The sequence below is a fragment of the Bicyclus anynana genome, chromosome 11 (assembly GCF_947172395.1).
Source record: "Bicyclus anynana chromosome 11, ilBicAnyn1.1, whole genome shotgun sequence".
NCBI lineage: Eukaryota > Metazoa > Arthropoda > Insecta > Lepidoptera > Nymphalidae > Bicyclus > Bicyclus anynana.
Window position 1 is genome coordinate 13,937,134 of NC_069093.1, and position 20,851 is coordinate 13,957,984.

Below are 20,851 nucleotides of genomic sequence, written 5' to 3' on the forward strand. Positions count from 1 at the left end.
AGTAAACAATTAGAATCAAGATGTGCCGCAGAGCAATTACCTTGCTATTACAGCGGCGAAGCCGACGCATTATATTATGCAAATGTTGTGACGTCATTTCCATCTCCATTACTATCATGCAAATTGCAATTTGGTTTGTATATATTCAGTTCTAATAATAAGTACTTTGACACACAGAAAACCAACCCATCATCTCATTCACGATGTACTTAAACAGTTACCTACCTAAAAGAATAACCGAACCTAAAAAAAATGTAGGTAAATAAAAACTGATTTTTAATATATGTACCAAATATCTTGTGTCGCAACTGAAACGTCGATTCTCTTTCTACGATCGCTAACGCTTCGAAAACTAGACCTGCCACTTGGCTAGGGGGGCTGAAACCTCCAATGTTGATATCCGTCAGATGCCTGGTGCAAACCATGAGATAACAATATACCTACCTACCTACTTACCTATTATGTTTATGTAAATGTAAAAATGTATCATCACTATCGACCAATATTCGGTGAGCTCGAGTCTCCTTTCAGAATGAGAGCGGTTAGGTCAATAGTCCACCACGCTGGCCCAATGTGGATTGGCAGACTTCACACACGCAGAGAATCAAGAAAAATCTCTGGTATGCACCTATGCACATTTCCTCACGATGTTTTTTCTTCACCGTTTGAGACACGTGCTATTTAATTTCCTAAAATACACACAACTGAAAAGTTGGAGGTGCATGCAGTGAATCGGAAGCAGAGGTCATATTCACTGGGCTTAAAATTGTATATAAATTATGAGTATGCTAATAGTAAGTACCTAAGGCAATTTTGTAAAAGTAACAGGGTATCTGCGATCATTACTTTCGTAGCTACAGAGATTTAAAGGGTCATATTTGCGGCGCTGCCACGGATCCCTGAAAAACGCCCCATACAAAATAGTACGAACTAATGACGTCGTAGTAGTCGCTGTACATTATGTACATAATGATCGTTAGATTTGTATGAGCGTTCAAATAAAATTACGAATATCTTTATTATTTGCGCGTTTATGCTTATAGTTCATGTATTAAAAAATGTCACATTTAATGTAAGGAAACTATAACTGTTGAATTTTCATCTAATTACGATAAAAGATTTTTAATAGATTTTGAAATTTTATAATCATATTTATTTTGCAAATATCCAGACAATCTTTGCTTTTTATGTATAAATTAGTTAACATTGACCTTATTAACCCGAATGTATCATAAAAACCAATATATTCAAACCAAGTCATCATCCCCATTATGTACGCTAAAACGTACTCTCTTCAAAGGAATATAAAAATTTATTTTAGATGTTCGTCCAGCATTTAGCACAAAATCTATATTATCGCGAGTGAAGCCGCGGCTAAAGGCTATGGCGATTAAATTGATGATGTTACAAGTACGAGTACATAGTTAGAGTAAACATTTTCCTCCTCGTGATTTTCCTTATGAAAGCTTTTATGACGCAAACAAGGTAAACACTTCTGTGAAAAAGTTGTAAACTAGTCTTTCAGCGTACAAGTGATCATATAAAAGTCGTAAAGGCGCGTAAAACCCCGCGCACGGATCTGCCGCTTAATAAGGCCGATTATATTATAATGTCACGTTTATGGAGGAAAATACGCACTTTATTCACACCTCATAACGCAGTGTTTGAGGTTAGTGTCGGGTGTAAACGATAAATCAAAAACAGCCCCCTAGCCAAGTTACTCTTTCTACGATCGCTAACGCTTCGAAAACTGGAAAGATGCCTGGGAATGACATTTGCTATCGACAGGTCACGTGATCATGATCTGTCATTCCCATAATATATCTTTCAAGTTTTCAAAGCGTTAGCGATCTGTTAGTCTCGGCCTCTCGGTGTTATAAAAAAACACTTTATTAACAGAAACTAAGTGGTGTCACCTGGTTCAAGGTTGTCAGCTGAAAATCAGCTCTGTATGTCCAATATTTCCTTGGTACATGCAGCACAATGCTAAGCTGGAACCTTTTTCAAGGTTGTGTCAAATATGACATAGTGGTGTTCTGATGCTTAGACTAAGCGGTTTGAGTATTAGGCACTATAATTATTGTATTAAGTGGTTAAGTGTGGCACAACTTTTGAAATAAATGTTTTTTCTTTCTTTCTTTTCTTAAGTTTTTATTTTAATATCTTAAACTACGACAGTAAACTCCCTATTACTTAGGATTACTTTCACGACTTGCGAGGACCTGCAAAGGGTCTATAGGCGGCGAATATTGTCAGGAGTCTTATTACTAGTCCAGACCGGCGGGCATAAACCAGGTCCGCAGCTGCCAGCTGGACAGCTAATTATCAGAACGACTGGCTGTTGGAGGCAGAGCTACGGTTTATATAGCAAATATATTGTTGAGTGGTCATTTATATCTGTGTCCCAGCTCTGCGTTATTAAAAAAAAATTAGGGATTTAACAGATCGTAGAAAGAGAACCGACGGGCCACTTGGTTAGGGGGGCAGGCACTTTTATGAAGTAAAAATTACTATTTATTTATTTGGAACTAGCAGACGCAACGCGTTTTCAACCGCGTAATTCCCGAGACCGTTGAAATTCGGGGATAAAATACAGCTTATGACATTCACAAATAACGTGGCTTTCTAATGATAAAATAATCGAGTCTGTAGATCCAGAGATTGCCCCCTACAACCCCTCAACCCCAAAGCCATCAAAATATGAAAAGTCACGAGACGCCTGGCAGATATGAAACATCGACATTATTTTGTAAAAGTTAAACAACACTGTTTACACTACGGAGTATCGTCATCAACCCACATTCGGCTCACTGCTGAGCTCGAGTCTCCTCTCAGAATGAGAGGGGTTAGGCCAACAGCCAATAGCGAAATCGGTTTTACGTGCGGCTATAGATGTTTCTTATTAAAACTTCTTTTGGTAGTTAATTAAACTTTTTTAACAAAATAGGGTCTGTGGTCGCCCTATGGTTATAAAATAGCAACACTTGATAGCACATTAAACGATGGAATTTGTTGCCAATTGCTCTGGGTCGGTTATTCCCCTTCTGTAATAAAACTTCAAAATATTGCCTACTTCTTTGGCGCAGCTTTGCATACGAGTACCTCAGTTACATCGATAATCGGTGGGAGGCTTCGGTCGTGGCTAGTTACCATCCTACCGACAAAGACGTACCGCCAACCGATCTAGCGTTCCGGTACGATGTCGTGTAGAAACCAAAAGGGGTGTGGATTTTCATCCTCCTCCTAACAAGTTAGCCCGCTTTCATCTTAGACTGCATTATCACTTACTATCAGGTGTGATTGTAGTCAAGGGCTAACTTGTAAAGATTAAATAAAAAAAAAATCGCACCTATGAAATTTCTTCAAAAAAATAAATTTAAAACGCTATAGTTGCTCTTACGATTTTTGAAAGTTCCTCTCGATTTCTCCAGGATCCTATCATCAGTTCCTGACATGATTAGTTTGGACCAAGTGGAAAGCTAAAACCCTATCAAACGAAAAAAGATTTTTTCAAACCGGTTTAGGCATCTTCGAGTAATCGGTGAACATACATAAAAAAAAAGATTCCGGCGAATTGAACCTCCTCCTTTTTTGAAGTCGGTTAAAAAAAATCGAGAAATAGGTACCTAACATAGTTCTAAAATGTTATTACACTCCAAGTGTTTCAAAGTAAGACAGTAAATCCGCTGGAAGCAGGAAGATTTATAATGTAGTTTGAAACGACTTCAAACTATGCCCTCGCGTGCTGTGAAGCTGTTTCGCTGAAGTATTTGGGGAAGCGGTTACTTTTGCGATGGTTACATGCGATGTAAAGGTGACTTCAGACACAACATATACGAAAAAACTTTATTTTTTTTACTTACTAAAGTGCGGTTTACTTTATCTACTTATAGAAGTACTCATATTTATACCTACGTCTACGTGTTCTTACCTTGTAAGAATACGAGTACCTTGTAAGAATATGAGTACTTCGTATTCGTACATACGTGTTCTTACATAGGTGTTCTTACACAGGTGTCCTTACATAGGTGTTTTTACACAGGTGTTCTTACAAAGGTTCTAACATACTTCACGGTACTTCATAGGTTTTTACATAGGCGTTATTATATAGGTGTTCTTACATAGGTATTCTTACATAAGTGTCTTACACAAGTGTTCTTACAAGGGTGTTTGAAGTTGGTTTTTACATTAGTGGTTAGTCTATGTTGTTATGTATGGTGGCTTCGGCTCACGACCTCGTGATCTACTTACCTATTCATATAGGTAATGAAGTACGAAACTAAAGCAACTTTTCTTCTAAAAAATTGTCAGTACAAAATATCAGCCTCGAGTTGAGAAGTCGGTGGTATTATACTCTCGTGCCTCGGAGAGAACGTGCCTTCGGCCTCAGTTATAGTGTTTATTTTAATGATTTACTTCACGAGGTCACTTTGCCAGTGATCATTAGTTTCTCTAAGAGATTTCCTTCTCTCCTGGCAATGTGACCTCAGGAACTACTTGAGGATCATCTGAAAACAGTTGGCGGACATTATTAGACGTATATGTTTTATATCGCTAATTCAGTGTTAGACACCCAATGACCTAATGCACCTAATTAGACACCAGTGTGCCTGTCAAATGCTTTCAAAAAATCTTTTATACTACTAAGCCAAACGTGTTTATTTGTTTTAATTAAGCAGTAAAAAATCCACTTCACTAATAGCCTGTATACACAAAATAAAATAAACAACATGACAAACGGAGAAGAAAAAGTGAGATAAAGTTACAAAAAAGCCACCCAGCTAAGACTAATAAAATCCACGTAAAAACCAACCAAGCTTGAAAAATACGGGGTTAAAAGTTAAAACCACTTAATATCAGGCGTTCGGCTATCTCACCGTTACTCGTTCTAATTCTAAACTACTTCGGCTTTTTACAATCTTTTACAGTCGTAAAGAGAAGCCGAAACATTAAGTTTGCGGCGTGGATAAATTACTCAACCCTTCGTGACCGTATCACGTACCTGCTCTTTAATCACTCTAGACACTCCGTAGAGTGGCCTGAAGTAGACACACATATCTTCTTTTTCGTAGCCTATCTCTGCCTCCGATTCCGGAGGGTGTGGGTTCGAATCCGGTCCGGGGCATGCACCTCCAACTTTTCAGTTGTGTGCATATTAAGAAATTAAATATCACGTGTCTTAATCGGTGAAGGAAAACATCGTGAGGAAACCTGCATACCAGAGAATTATCTCAATTCTCTGCGTGTGTGAAGTCTGCCAATCCGCATTGGGCCAGCGTGGTGGACTATTGGCCTTACCCCTCTCATTCTGAGAGGAGACTCGAGTTCAGCAGTGAGCCGAATATGGGTTGATAAGCGTGAGCTACTTTGGTTTAAATAGAACATCGACATAATCCTATTACTTATTTAAACAATTATATTTAAGACTTTAATTATCTATACTAATATTATAAAGCTGAAGAGTTTGTTTGTTTGTTTGTTTGTTTGTTTGAACGCGCTAATCTCAGAAATTACTGGTCCGATTTGAAAAATAATTTCAGTGTTAGATAGTCCATTTATCGAGGAAGGTTATAAGCTATATTTTATGCCCGTATTCCTACGGGAACAGGAACCATGAGGGTGAAACCGCGTGGCGTCTACTAGTAATTACTAAAATTAGACTATCCCTTAACAGTTACAGTTGAATTGTACATAATTCACATATTAAATAGTAATAATAGGAAATAGATTTGAAACCGTAACATTATAAATAATAATAAGGGTTCAAACTACTACTTAATATAAAATTTACAGACAGCGACAGAATGGAGTTTAATAACAGGGCATTCTCTACAAAATGTAGTGTAATTGCAGTAACTGGCAAGTCTCTATAATTAGGAATATTATAATTAGTAACTACACCCTCAGAATATAGAAAACTCCAGAAAGTATGAACGCGCATAGGAATGAAGCCTTTAAAATTACTTTTTTTGGTGTAATTTCCCGAACAAGCGATAAGTCACTCTGTGTATGCCGTGTTATATGACATGCAATTTTTGGATACAGTGCGTGCGTTTTAATGGCGTAGTTTCTGGTGTTTTTTGTATTCTGAGACTACACTATTGGACGCCCACAACTTGTCATCACCTTTATACGAAACAGCACAAAATTACCACCTCTCCTTTAAACTGCCATAAAACTAAATAGGCTAACAATTAGACAAACGAATAATTATGGTTGCATACCAATCTCTAATGGTCTTTGGACTCAGGAACAAATTACCTATTAATGACTGCAATTTGTGTATGTGACCCTCGAAAGACGAATGCTTCTTAGACCTTAGGGTAAATAATAGGGTAATGTAATACATGTCGTACTGTAGGGATGAGAATGTTGGGCGGTAAAAGGGACGGATGGTAAAAGAATACACGCAAACGAAATGCGTAAGATTGAGACGGATGTGTGATGTGACAAGAATGGATAAAATAAGGAATGAGTTTATAGGAGTGTGAGACAGAAAAATGTAAACATATAATGCGGAGGGATTAAAATCATATTACCAAAGGAATTTTGAAATTACAAATGGAAATCCACCACAGGAGAGGAAGGCCAAAGAGATGGTTGGGGTCTGTGAAAGAGGACATGTGCGTAAAAGGAGTAAATGATTAACTGACTTGGAATAGACTGACATATTTTACCGACCCCACGTAAGTGGTATAAATTTGATAAACGATAGCCCAGTGGATATGCCCAGCCTCCGATTTCAGAGGGTGTGGGTTTAAATCCGGTCCGGGCCATGCACCTCCAACTTTTCAGTTGTGTTCATTACTATCACGTGTCTCAAACGGTGAAAGAAAACATCATGAGGAAACCTGCATACCAGATAATTTTCTTAATTCTCTGGTGTGCAAGGGCTCTACAAATTTTTCAATTTTATGTTATTTATTACAATTCTAGAAAAATTTGCTCTATAAACACTATAACGTACTTGCCTTGGAAAGTTAAAATTGTGTGTAACCTTTGAATCTTATAGGTATTCTCTATGGTGCATTAAGTATCGTACAAGATGAAAAGCTTTTACGGTGTCAAATGACTCTTGAAAAGTTCAGTTTCATTAGATAGTTTCTATAGAAGTGATATCTTTTGTTATTTAATGTTCATGGCATTTCTGGTGGCTTTGTTATATTAGTTGCACGTGGGTCTATGAAGAGTATATTGATGACTTCGTTAGGATAGATGCATATACACAATATTGTTTTTGTATTAGAAACAAGAGCCGTGATAGCCCAGTGGATATGCCTCTGCCTCCGATTCCGGAGGGTGTGGGTTTGAATCCGGTCAGGGGCATGCACCTCCAACTTTTCAGTTGTGTGCATTTTAAGAAATTAAATATCACGTGTCTTAAACGGTGAAGGAAAACATCTTGAGTAAACCTGCATACCAGAGAATTTTCTAAATTCTCTGCGTGTGTGAAGTCTGCCAATCCGCTTTGGGCCAGCGTGATGGACTATTGGCCTAACCCCTCTCATTCTGAGAGGAGATTCGAGCTCAGCAATGAGCCGAATATGGGTTGATAACGATATAAAAGCAAGTTGTCGTAAATGTCTCCTTCAGTGTCTCTCAGCAAGCATATTCGACGCTTCACATAATCCGTTTTCAGCGGCATATCATTAAAATTCAAGCTCAAGCTCGTATTATGTAAATACACAGCGGCTTCTATCGCGTCACTGTAAATGTGACGTAAAGTCTCATATTTTTTCGCTTAACTATGCTCTAGGGACTTATGAGTAAACAACTGAAGACAGGTTATTGAAAAGTTTGTTTCCTGTATCTGAATGTACTCGTAGCTTTTGGGACGAAGTTTCTTATCGAGCGTTACACACTCATAGCGTATGGGAGTGAGACAGTTAATGGCAGGCTTGATGTACATCAATATATTTAGATATCTTCTACGTCCATTCCTGTCGATGTAAACAAACTGACTGTCGCCATGGCCACTCGATTTTTCGACCGTCGGATGCCAGAAGTATTAGCCAGGCTTGCGCCGCTGGCGACGTCCCCATGGCGTCTTAATGAGGCAGAGCTCTTAGCGTTCCGGTACGATATCGTATAGAAACCGAAAGGGGTGTGGATTTTGATCCTCCTAACAAGTTAGCACGCTTCTATCTTTAGATTGCATCATGCAAGCTTTAGACTTTACAGACAACCGTTTTTTTTTGTAAGTAATAAAGACCATAAGGTAGAATTAAATATTTTATAAACATACATTTACGGTTTGTCCTTGGAGGGAATAACTAAATGACATTGAAAGGAATGACAGAGAGACGTATTCTCTTAAGTAGAAACGTGAATTCTGCGAATGTCAACATTTCTCAACTCGTACTCAGTAGTGAATAGCGATTCGCGGAGAAAATACTGTACATTCGCCTAGAATAGCTTACGTATTCATGACGCAAATATGGCATTTTCTTATCTTAACATAAAACTTGATGTGCGCGACAGTACCATGTGACATAATATGATTATTATGGATATTTTTTTGGGAAATTCGTCAACTTGAAATTGAAAGCTTTGAAAACAATATTACAAAAAATCAACAAAATGTTCCCCGGCGGAAATAAAATATTTACTCAGTTGATTTGAGTTTACAAGACAGAGGTCCTGGGTTCGATCTCCGACTGGGTCGATTGAGGTGGCAAAGATTTCCTGCACTAAGAGAGGTGTAATAGTGCACTGGCACGTCCTCAGTCAGAGGAGTCCAGGGCGCTGGTATAGCTTTATAGAAAAAGTATCAAGCAAATTAATCAAATTAAAAAAGATTAGTAGGTATTGTTATAAAGGCGGCCTTACGGAACGGCATTACATAAATAATCAAAGGAATAGGTATATCATAACTAAAACTGGAGTTACGTCTCATTCTAAGTGTTGAGTAATTAAATATCCCAGGTTGAGTACAAATATCACTTTATTTGCAAGTATAAGTGGTTGGCGGTTATCCAAAGTTTTTTGCGACTCGGTTAGCAAACGTAGACTATATTTTCGAGACAATTAAACTCGCCTCAATGGCACTGTTTTGTTTTAATGTGCTCTGTGACATTTACCTTGATTGGCTTTATTACGGTATTGTCACGGTTTTGGTCTATAAATACTCTACATAAAATCATTTTCATCATCATCATATCAGCCGATGGACGTCCACTGCACTCTGAAGGACCTTTTGTAGAGACTTCCAAACATCACGATCCTGAGCCGCCTGCATCTATTTTAAAATATACATAAGACGCCATTTTTCTTGAACAGTATTGAAAGTTACTGATGCGACGCTTCGTGTAGAACTGACTCGGGAATGTATTCGTTTTTGAATTTTGTATTTGAAGCGGCTGCGACACCGTCGTGTTCCGTACGCTCTATCTGGCTATTATTGTTTAAGCTGTGACTGAATAATGAATATTTCCTAGAAATTTATATTTTGTATTAAAATATGTTACTTTTTATCCTAGAAAACCCATTTTATACCGAGAATTTAAAAAAATGGAACTGTGAAAATAGAATTTCAAAGGAACGGAGTAGTGTAATATTACCACATTAGTCTTCAGGTGAATCTTTTGGACAATATTCCTTAGTGTATGGCCCTAATTTACAAAAGCAACCCGTTCCTCTTAACAGTTGACCCTCATTAATATGTTTGTATGGGGATGACAGCCCCCGAGGGTCTAACGACCCTCCAAAGCAATTTTACGGCGAAAACTCCAATTATCATAATATTAAAATACATATCTATAGGTAATTTTAATTCTAAGATTTGTTTGCTCTTTATAGTATTACTAGCGGATAGCCCACACTTCGTCCGCATGGAAATCAGTTTTTTACAAATCCCACGGGAACCATGAATTTTTCGGGAATAAAATAATACAAAATGGGGGGTCATAATATAAAGTGGAAATCTTCCCGCCCGCATTCTTTTTTTTTAGCAATTATTTATTTTGATTTATTGTATGTAGGATTTAAGTCTAATTAGTATGTGCACACGTGAATAATTACCTTAGTGAGTTAATTGTATTTCTCATATAAGTGAATTTTATGTAATTCTTTTGAGAAAATAAAGATCTTAAACCATAAATCTTGTAGTTAAAGTTACGGGGGTTTCAAACGCTCCATGGTCCGAGAAGAGCCCACTACAAACTCAGCCAGAGTTTTTTTTTTTATTATCACCATTTTACATTTAAAAACTATTTGTCTGTCTATCTCATTTGTAAGCCTATTGTAACCGTATCTAAAAATAAGTAAACAACGGATTTTTACAAGATTTTCTGGGATTAATCTAACACAGAGCAACATTGATCTTTATTTCATCAAAATGGGCTACAAAAAAATTTCTTTACTTGAAATCGTAAGATTCAAATCAAATTCAATTAATGTTAATTAATAATGAAGTAACCCTTTTTAACAGAATTATCGGTTTCAGACAAAAAGACTTCGCGCTTCTGAAATAATTTTAGAGATTTCATTACAAAATAAATTTGCAGTGACAGGGTAAATTACCGTTAATAGGATGTTATTAAATTGACCCTTAACCCTTACAGGGTGAAACCTTCCCTCCGCAGGGTAGAATTAAATGTTTGCAGCTGATATTGTTCTTTTGCAACGTAGAGATAATAAAAGAGACTCAGGACGCTTTATCACAGGGTAGCGTATTACCGATTAAATTCTACGGGGAGTAATGTACAACTTTATTGTTACCCTTCTATCAAGGGAGGTTTATGTTTCTTATATATGTATTTTTAGCAGATGCTTTAAAAGTGGATTTAAAAAATAAGGTAACCAATGTTGAACAAGGGTTATGGATTCATAATATTTGTCAGGACAACTTAAATAACATATCAAACTGTAACCAAAACAAACCCTAGAATAGAAAATACCTTGAACAGTCCTAAAGTAAAATAACCTCCATGTCTTTTATTACACTTTCTATGTTGTTTTTGTCATTAGTGTTTATCTTATGATTCAATGTAAGCTTCGTTTTTTTAGAATTGCAAAATTTTGTAAATAAACATGGCCGTATTCATAACTGACATTAGTTGTGACGTCATCCTAGGGATGGGCCGTTGATGAACTATATCGAGAATTAACTACTACTAATCGAATTAAATTTCATAAAGGTCAACTTATGAAGTAAAACGCGTATGTTACACCACATTAATTTTATAAATTCTGGAGTATATTTATTGGCATATCTATTATTAACCATCGAGCATAATATCATTATATTATTATTTCATCATGTTAAATGTATGGTATCTGGTAGACCAAACTGGGTTTAAGTTCGAGTACATAAACATGTTCGATGTACTATCTCCTACGATGTTTGGACTGAAAGTGAAGGGCTTTTTATTTAAAATAATAATGACAGTGTAATTTTTTTTTGCTCATCGCAAAATTGTTCATCCCTTCTCGAAATTACAAAGCAAACATATATGTATATACAAATCTTGTACTTGTATATTTATATTTACTATTTATTGAATGAAAGTCTGATGCAAAAAATAATATTTTAGTTTTACGTACGTTTTCATTCTACGTACCTACAAATATTTCATAAACTATTCAATTATTTTAGTAATTAATGAAACTAATTTCTAAATTGTTTATTATACAGGATGATAAGTAAAAGTACATTGTGTTTATTGAAATATTATTTAATGAAAATCAAAATGATGTGGACGATGATCCAAATGGTATGTTTGTTTACATTTTATATCAAGTGTAAAAAAATCACTTTACTTAAAAACTCACTTCTAAGTTGGCAACACTAATTACACAGTCAAAATACGCGCGATATTAACTATCTACCTCTTTCTGTTGCATATTAATTAATACCTATCAAATAACATTTCTTTCACTTGTATTTGTCTGTTATAAATTAAAAGAGTACTAAAAAATTTAGGCAGTACTTGTTAACGCATTATCTTTTTTTAACACATAATTACGTAACTAACTAAACAGCGCTATGAAAAAATTACTTTATTCAAATTACTCAATTACGATATCGATACTGAACGGAATACATTCCATATTTAAAATCGGTAAATCGTTCATTTTTAATCTGTGGTGACAATTTTACTTGGCACAACCTTAGAGAGACGAAACGTCAAATTAACATTTAAATGTAATCTGTGTGCATAATTTCGTGTTTAATTTCGTTTATTTCTAAAAATTTTGATTAAACCCTGTGTAAATTAAAAAAATGTTACGTTTGTATGATTCTCCGTGTTTTAATAGTTTGATGGTTTTGAAAACTGTTCTGAAAGTTTGGCATCGACAAAAGGGTTTGTTTATTTACCAAATAGCGCAATTCAATCTGGACGTGGTATAAATTCTTTTGTTATTCAAGTGACAGGAACAAATTTTAATAAGTTACGATTTTTACATAATTCACCCCTTTCGGAACGAAAATAACAATTGTGACGAAGTGTTTAAAATTAATGTAGTAATGTCTTATATTTTTGGAATCCTTATTAAATGAATTTGTTTTTAGGCTAGGTGTACAACTTTGCCTAGTAATTTTTTTTTTAATGTGACCGTCAAAAGTACATACAAAAGAATTCCTTTAACATAAAAAGTACGCTGTACTATTTACGGGACACCCTGTATAATATATATAATTTTATATTACATTTACACTTATATTACTTTAACAAATTCTCTACGGCACTGATTTTTCTGTACTTTCCTCTGGTGTGTTACGAGCTTTTTGACCTCATAATAAAACGTTGAGTGATACGAGGTCTATAGACCTCGTAACTCTTGAAGACGCTAGACTTACGAGGTCTATTGACCTCGTAAGTAGCGAACGTGTTAAGCTTTGCTCTATATCCCTTGGCCCCTCCGGCCCTGTCGCTCCAATACAAATACATGCATAAAGGTCGAAAGTTAAGGGGTATGTTTGCTTCTGACATGCTCACAAGATTTAGTCGGTGTTTATTTTGCACTGTAGAAACTTGGAGCATACGGACCGTTTCTAAGGAAATTAGAAGAAACATTAATTATTTTACGTTAGTCAACAAAAGTTGGTATAGTAAATCTTTTCCAGGAACTCAGTATGGTTTTTTTTTAATTTGCCATGTCTTTTTTTTTTTAATATGACCAATATTCCCATTTCCCTACAACTCGAAATGAAGTTTGAACTGAGATTAAAATTATTACCCGTATTGTATCGTGTATACGAGAGAATGATCTAAAATTGTTTTATTTTTTCAACCACCAAAAAAGGAGAGAAGGTTATCAATTCTTTTAATGTATGAACACGCATAGACGGAGGTCCTGGGTTCGATCCCCGGCTGGGCAGATTAAGATTTTCTTAATTTGTCCAGGTCTGGCTGGTGGGAGGCTTCGGCCGTGGCTAGTTACCACCCTACCGGCAAAGACGTACCGCCAAGCGATTTAGCGTTCCGGTACGATGCCGTGTAAAAACCGAAAGGGGTGTGGATTTTCATCCTCCTCCTAACAAGTTAGCCCGCTTCCATCTTAGACTGCATCATCACTTACCATCAGGTGAGATTGTAGTCAAGGGCTAACTTGTAAAGAATAAAAAAAAAAAAACTTTTTACGGAGTTTCCGATTTTGATATTAGGTAAAGTACACTTTAAAATTGGTTTTATATCAATTTGGGAAAAAAATTCAACCCCAAGGGTAAGAAATCAGGGATATGATTTACTGTTTACCTACTTTGAAACTTTGTACTGCCCAAAATGAATTTGGTTGTAACTTTTCATAAGCCATTATCAATCCTAATTAATATTCCAATTCCAAGTAATCCCAAGTGGCTATTCGCATACCAAATAACCAATTACAGTTTTTAGGAATTTTCGGTTATTCCATTAAGGTTTTCCTAATTTTCTTTTTCTATATCATCCGAGCTGAAGAAAAATTATATTTGAAAAGGATTGAGAACAACAAATAAACTAATCAAAGTTTGTCCATAATTTAAAGTTCATATACTCATACCTAGGCTCTGCTAAAACACCTTTATAAGTACAACTAGCGGACGCCCGCGACTTCGTCCGCGTGGAATTTAGTTTTTCACAAATCCCTCGGGAACCATGGATTTTTCCGGGATAAAAAATAGCCTATGTGTTAATTCAGGCTATAACACAACTTAATACTAAATATCAGCTAATTCGGTTCAGTAGTCGAGGCGTGAAAGAGTAACAAACATTCATATCATCAAAATCATCAGTTTTCGCAAATCTCGGAAACCATGGATTTTTAGGGATAAAAAGTAGCTTATGTGTTAATCTAGAGTAAAATCTATTCCCATTCCAAATTTCATCTAAATCGCTTCAGTAGTAGCGGCGTTATAGAGTAACAAACATCCAAACATCCATTTTCCAAACATCCAACAACACAAACTTTCGCGTTTATAATATTAGTAGGATAAAAGCGAAAGGTCACGAAATCTCGAAAACCGCATGAGAACGGATTTTGTGACAGGGCCGGATTAAGGAGGTCTAAGGGAGGACGAAGTTGCGGTCGTCGGCTAGCTTAATATAACTCTGATACGTTGTAGGTATATCGACAAATCCTTTTATAGAGGACGCGTCAACAGTGTAAGGATAAACGAACCGTTATTTGCGGCAGGGACCAGCCAGTTTTATTACTCTGTATAAAGAAATAAATATATACCTACTGTAATATTGTTCCCACGGGGAAAAGGATTCTGAAGACAAAAATATTGTTTGTATTGCATCACATTTAAGGTTCCGTAGTCAACAAGGAACCCTTGTCGTTATCAACCCATATTCGGCTCATTGCTGAGCTCAAGTCTCCTCTCAGAATGAGAAGGGTTAGGTCAATAGTCCACCACGCTGACCCAATGCGGATTGGCAGACTTCACACACGCAGAGAATTAAGAAAATTATCTGATATATAGGTTTCCTCACGATGTTTTCCTTCACCGTTTGAGACAAATGATATTTAATTTCTTAAAATGCACACAACTGAAAAGTTAAAGGTGCATGCCCGGATCCACACCCTCCGGAATCAGAGGCAGAGGTCTTATCCACTGGGCTAACACGCCTGTATACTGGGCTATCACGCCTGGATAAGGAACCCTTATAGTTTTGGAAATGTCCGTCAGTCCGTCACTATCCAACAGCGTAAAACAACCGTCTATTTATTATTTCAAAACCCATTTATAAATTAAATACAAACATTAAAAAATTAATAACTAATGTGTGCACAAAGCCTCGATTTTTTTGAAAAAGGTGTTGTTTTGATTAATGAGGCATTTTCATATGGGTAAACAATGATGTTAGAAGAAAAAAGAGGTAGATAGGTTACATATACCATATCCGATGTTTACAACTGTGGCACGTCGATTCTCTTTCTACAAACGTTAACGTTTGTCGTCGTCGAAAACTAAAAAAATGTATGGGGTTAACAGATCCAATCGATAACTTGATCACGTGACCTGTCGATAAAAATGTCATTCCTATACATTTTTCAATTTTCGTAGCGTTTGCGATTGTAGAAAGAGAATCGGCTACTTGGCTACAGGCCCAGGTTTGCTAATTAGCATAGTTTTAACGTGCCACTTGAGGTCCGCGTATAACCGATACCTTTTTTTTCTTCTAACATCATTGTAGGTAAACATAAGTTATATTATTGGAATAATATTTCATATTTGTACAGTGGCTTTGGCCTAAAGCGCTAGCTTTGACGCTTCGTCTTTATGTACAGCCAAAACATTTTTAACATAATCAAATGTCATACCTAACTTATAAAGAGATATTTTTCGAATACAAAAGAAGAATAACTGAATTTAGACCGACTTCATGAATTCATTCTTATTGAATGTAACATTTTGTGACTTTTGACCTTAATATACTGATGTAAAATTTCAATAATATGAAGTGATATTTCATAACGTTCAACGAGCCTTTCAAGTTTAACTTTCGCTGGATTTTATTTCAAGAAATCCAGTTGCTACAGCCGCAACTCATAGGTCCTATTGGTGACTCAGTAAATAGTGCTCATGTGTTTCAGCACACAAAATACCCAGCAGCGGTTCGGCTTACATGAACCAAGAGTTCATGTAAGCCGATTCCCGCCGGGTTACCCCTAAACTCCATGCATATTCATTGTTGTACTGTACCTGTATGAGGAACTGTAGTTTGTATCACACTGTATGAATTTCCTGTTCTTTGGGACGGCTTACCTTTATCTAAATTCCATTCTTCGCCACTGGTACATAGTTAGACTAAGACGGTTTTAGCTGCAGTAGCATAAATCGCCAGAGACACAGGATCACTTTGAGAGTTTTGCCGTAGGAAATAATTGTAGTAGGTACATAAGTTAGGACTTAGGACATCTTCCTCTTTTAATTGACTTGTCCATCGTGTTGGATCTATCTCTTGATAAAGACAATATCCTATGAAGATTTATTCAATTGGTGACACAATTTAGGGTTAACAAAAAAATTCCCCCAACCAAATCCCAGGCGTCAGCTGTTAACAAATTCATTAATCACTCCTCTGGGCGATCCTTGTTAAAAAGAGGCACTTTATAAATCGAAGTGTCAATTAATATTCAACAATCAACTCCGGATTACGAGCCGATAACTGTCCGAATTTTTTCGTTACTCATCCAAAAAAATATTTCCGTGGCGGCCCTTACGAGTAAATAAAAATGATGAATTGATTGAGTGAAAATGTTTTTTGGAAAACACAAAAATGTTTTTGACAGATGTAACGATTATATCTCGCTCTGGTTCTACATGTATTATAATATATCAGTCCATAGCGCGATTCATCATCATCATTATCAGCCGATGACGTCCACATCTGGACATAGGCCTTTTGCATGGACTTCCAATCAGCTGTCTCGAGCCGCCAGCATCCAGCGGCTCTCTGCAACCCACTTAGTATCCTCGGTCCACGGTCCGTCGGTCGGTCGGTTGAAATTCATTTTCATTTTATTCCATATTCATTTTAGGCTATCCAATGTCAACAATGCCTTTGGAGCCTTTTCAAACAACGCGTGGGCGGTATAAAGTTGTCGCCGAGGACTGAGTGATCCATCTTGCGAGCTAAGTGGGTGATGAATTGAGACACCTTAGATTAAGGATAAGTAGATCTCGCGACTTATGAAAAACATTTTGGTGTTATAAAAATTAATAATAGAAAATAATTAACTAGTGTCTTGCAACGCATGTTTTTTTGCCTCGTGCAAGGTTCAATCCCCACATTATCTAGTTAAAGCCTAACACAATTATATTGTCTTAACTACCTATTATAATATGCAGAAAAGATATTGAATAATATTGAATAATGAAGAGAATTACACCCAATCATTTCACCGCGGCTAGTTGTCTCGACTGGTGACAGAAGCTGGCTCATTTTTTGCGCAAAGGATCAGCCTGGCTGTCCAGCGCGGAAATGCAGCCAGTATTCTTGCCACCATTCCACATGGGCATTATTTGTAGGTATATAGTTATTAGGTTACGTTAGCTTAAGTTTCATAGTGTATTCTATCTCAATAAAAAATTGAGAAAATAAACTAAATTTCATTTATTCATTAAAATTTCATTCATCATCATCATCATTAACAAGCCATATTCGGCATTTTGTTTTTTGGCACCGCCTTCAAACCGATCAATAGAAAGGACATAGGTAAGTCGTTATTTTTCGCTTTTCAGATTAGTGTATCTTTGAGTTTTTTGATAAAAAGTTTTTATTTTTCTGTTTTTATTGTGCCCTAGCAAAGTGACCGTAAACGACAAACTAAAAATTTCGTTTAGTTATTTTGATTTTAACACAAAATTACTGAACTGATTTTTGTGACAATTAAATGGGACTAATCTGGATGGATACTCTTTCAAACAAAAAAATAATTTTCAAAATTGGTTAATAAATGACGAAGATATGAAACATAAAAATTATTAGGGTTAAAATAAGAACCTCCTCCTTTTTTTTGAAGTCGGTTAAATAGATTTATCATTCTGTTATTCGTTTTAATAAATATTTTCTTGTTGGAATCCCACCATAATACAATATTACGAGTACCTAAAACTTTTTAACGGTGTTATAAAATTTTTAAACATATTTCAGTAGCACTTACCTACGTACCCGCTAATTTTAGAGCTGTTTTAAGGTCTATAAAAAGCGGAACCCTCTCGGTAATAATTTTGTGGGGGCGTGTTGAGGCTGTGACAGTCAGCACATTCCATCTTATAGGGGACATGGCGACATGAATGATGAGATGGCAGTTAAAGTTCAAGGCCACGTTTTTATAGAGGTTTTTTACATGTTTTCCTTTACTTATCTTACTTTATTTATGTATAGACTAGCAGACACCCGTGACTTCGTTCCCTTACCCTTCGATTTTTAATTAACAAACTTTCATATAACGTTTCCTCACTTATTCACCCCTTTCCCTTTACAGAAAGCTTTATTTTGATAAATATGAACTAACTTAGACTGACGCACTTAAGCCTCTTTAATCCGGCCATGTCGCAAAATCCGTTCTTGGCTATCGTTTACTAACTATAAACTAACTCCCTGACAAGAAAGCGCCTTTCTGAAAGAATAATGCTTTTTAACCGACTTCCAAAAAGGAGGAGGTTCTACGTTCGGCTGTATGTATGTTTTTTTTAGCTTTGTACATCAGGCAGTTTTCGATATTACGACCTCTTACTTTTGTATGTACCTATATTTAGGTTTATTTTCGAACCTATAAGAACAGGGACAACCCACCACCTCCCATGGCCCTTTCAACCTCTCGGTAATTTGGGCCGAATCGAGGGAGGGCGAACCCGGTACTTGCCCATAAGAACAAACAAACTTTCTATAGACTCGACCCAGGTCACTATTTATCGGTAGAGAAACCACAGAATGCATAAATATTAATCAAATTTACATAGCCAAACTAACTAACCGGACCTACTCCTAACTTAGTTTTGAGTTTATTGAACTTACTACAAGACAAGAGACTCAACAGGGACGGAATCAAAGCAGGTAGATCACGGAATAGAATAGCCTGTTGAATTGCTATTAATGTACGGGTTTTTTGTTTAAGAGGAGGATAAAGGGGAAATATGGCTCGGAAAAATCGCCTATTCACTGAACTGCCCGTCCACAATGAGTTTTATTTATAGTACGGGGTGAGATGCTCATTTATCTCCCGAACTGAAGCCAATGAACCGGCTACATTCATGCTCCTACTATTGGGTGCGTTTCCACTGTTGGCTACGACATTTGACTGTTCCTTTTTTGTCACGGACTATTAAAACGGTCTGAATCACCATACTCCGTTGTCCTACGAGATGCTTTCTATACAGAAAAATCTAATGAGTAGGTACTTCATTGGAACATTTTAGAACTTAATCGGAGGATATAGTATACAAACGTGACCATAGAAATGAGAAGTCTTTATTGAAATGTTCTTTGCAAGTAGTTTATGTTCATTCTGATAGGCAGAACCGATGTTGTAGATGAATGTAGATTTGACCAAAACCCGTTGATACACTATGGATTGCCGGTAGATGGGGTGTTACGTAATTCTTCTTCGTCGTTACACTCTTGACAGAGTGGTCGTGGTCGTCATTTGGGCGCGGTGGCAAGCCTCACTATCCGTCGCCATTCCTCCCGCAGTGTGGCTCTCCTAGAACATTCGTGGAGCGATCCATGGAGAGCGGTTTTTACTTGATCAGTCCAGCGCATTGGTGACCTGCCACGTGCTCTTGTGCCCTCCACCTTTCCTTGCACCACAAGTCTCTCTATGGACGTGTCATCTTTTCTTGTAATATGACCAAAGAAAGTCAGTATGCGACATTGGACTATTGAAGAAAGACGCTGTTTGATGCTCAGTTCTTGGAGGATTGAAATGTTGGATCGGAACTGAGTCCAGGATATGCCAAGCATTCTTCTCCAGCACCACATTTCTAGAGCGTCTATCTTTTGTTTCTCGCTTTCTCTCAGAGTCCACGTCTCAGCACCATAAAGAAAGATGGGAAACACCAATGCCCGGACTAATCGCATTTTAGTGGCCTTTGTGATGTTCCTGTTTCTCCATATCCTTTTGAGTCGATCCATGGCAGATCGTGTAATAGCCATCCGTCGTTTAATCTCATCAGCGCATCCACCACTATTTGATATTAGTGCCCCGAGGTAGATATATGATTGAACAACGTCGCAATTCGCAATTTTAGTAACTTCGGGCGAATTGCCATTAGCTCGATCGATAACCATAATCTTTGTCTTGCTGCGATTTATCTTTAGACCGAAATCAAGACTAACTTGCTCCATTTTGGTCAGTAAGCATTCCATATTTTCGATGCTAGTTGCAAATAATGTGGTGTCATCTGCATAACGCAAATTGGATATTTTATAGCCTCCAATAGTAACTCCGTCTGTCCACTTTTCGAGTGATATTCTCATAATGAGTTCCGTGTAGATGTTGAACAAAAGTGGTGATAAGATGCAACCTTGACGAACTCCGTAATACTAATACTATCTATTAATTACCAGTACAATTTGACTACAGTGAAGGCAATCAACTGAATTGATTGGACGATTTAAACGATTCAATCGCCATAGATAATATTAATTCAGTTGTTCCCGTATTAGGACTCAGTATTACGTACAATAATAATTTTAGTGATGTAATCAAATTGCTGCAATTGTTTTTTTTTTTTTAGAAAATAAGATAATATGACCTTTTGTGTTATAATTACATGGTATGGTGTATGTATTATTTAAAATTGGATTTCATTCCTTTGATACAATTGGTTTTTACAATTTTCACACATTGTATTCTTGTCGTATTATTATTAATACGACAAGAATACAATGTGTGAAAATTGTAAAAACCAATT

General features: G+C 36.6%; 1 protein-coding gene across 1 annotated transcript in view; it reads left to right on the plus strand.

Annotated features, from left to right (window-relative positions):
- The window catches only part of LOC112046488 (uncharacterized), a 166,069-nt gene that overhangs the window by 17,306 nt on the left and 127,912 nt on the right, over window positions 1-20,851 (plus strand). The gene's annotated exons all lie outside the window — the stretch shown is intronic.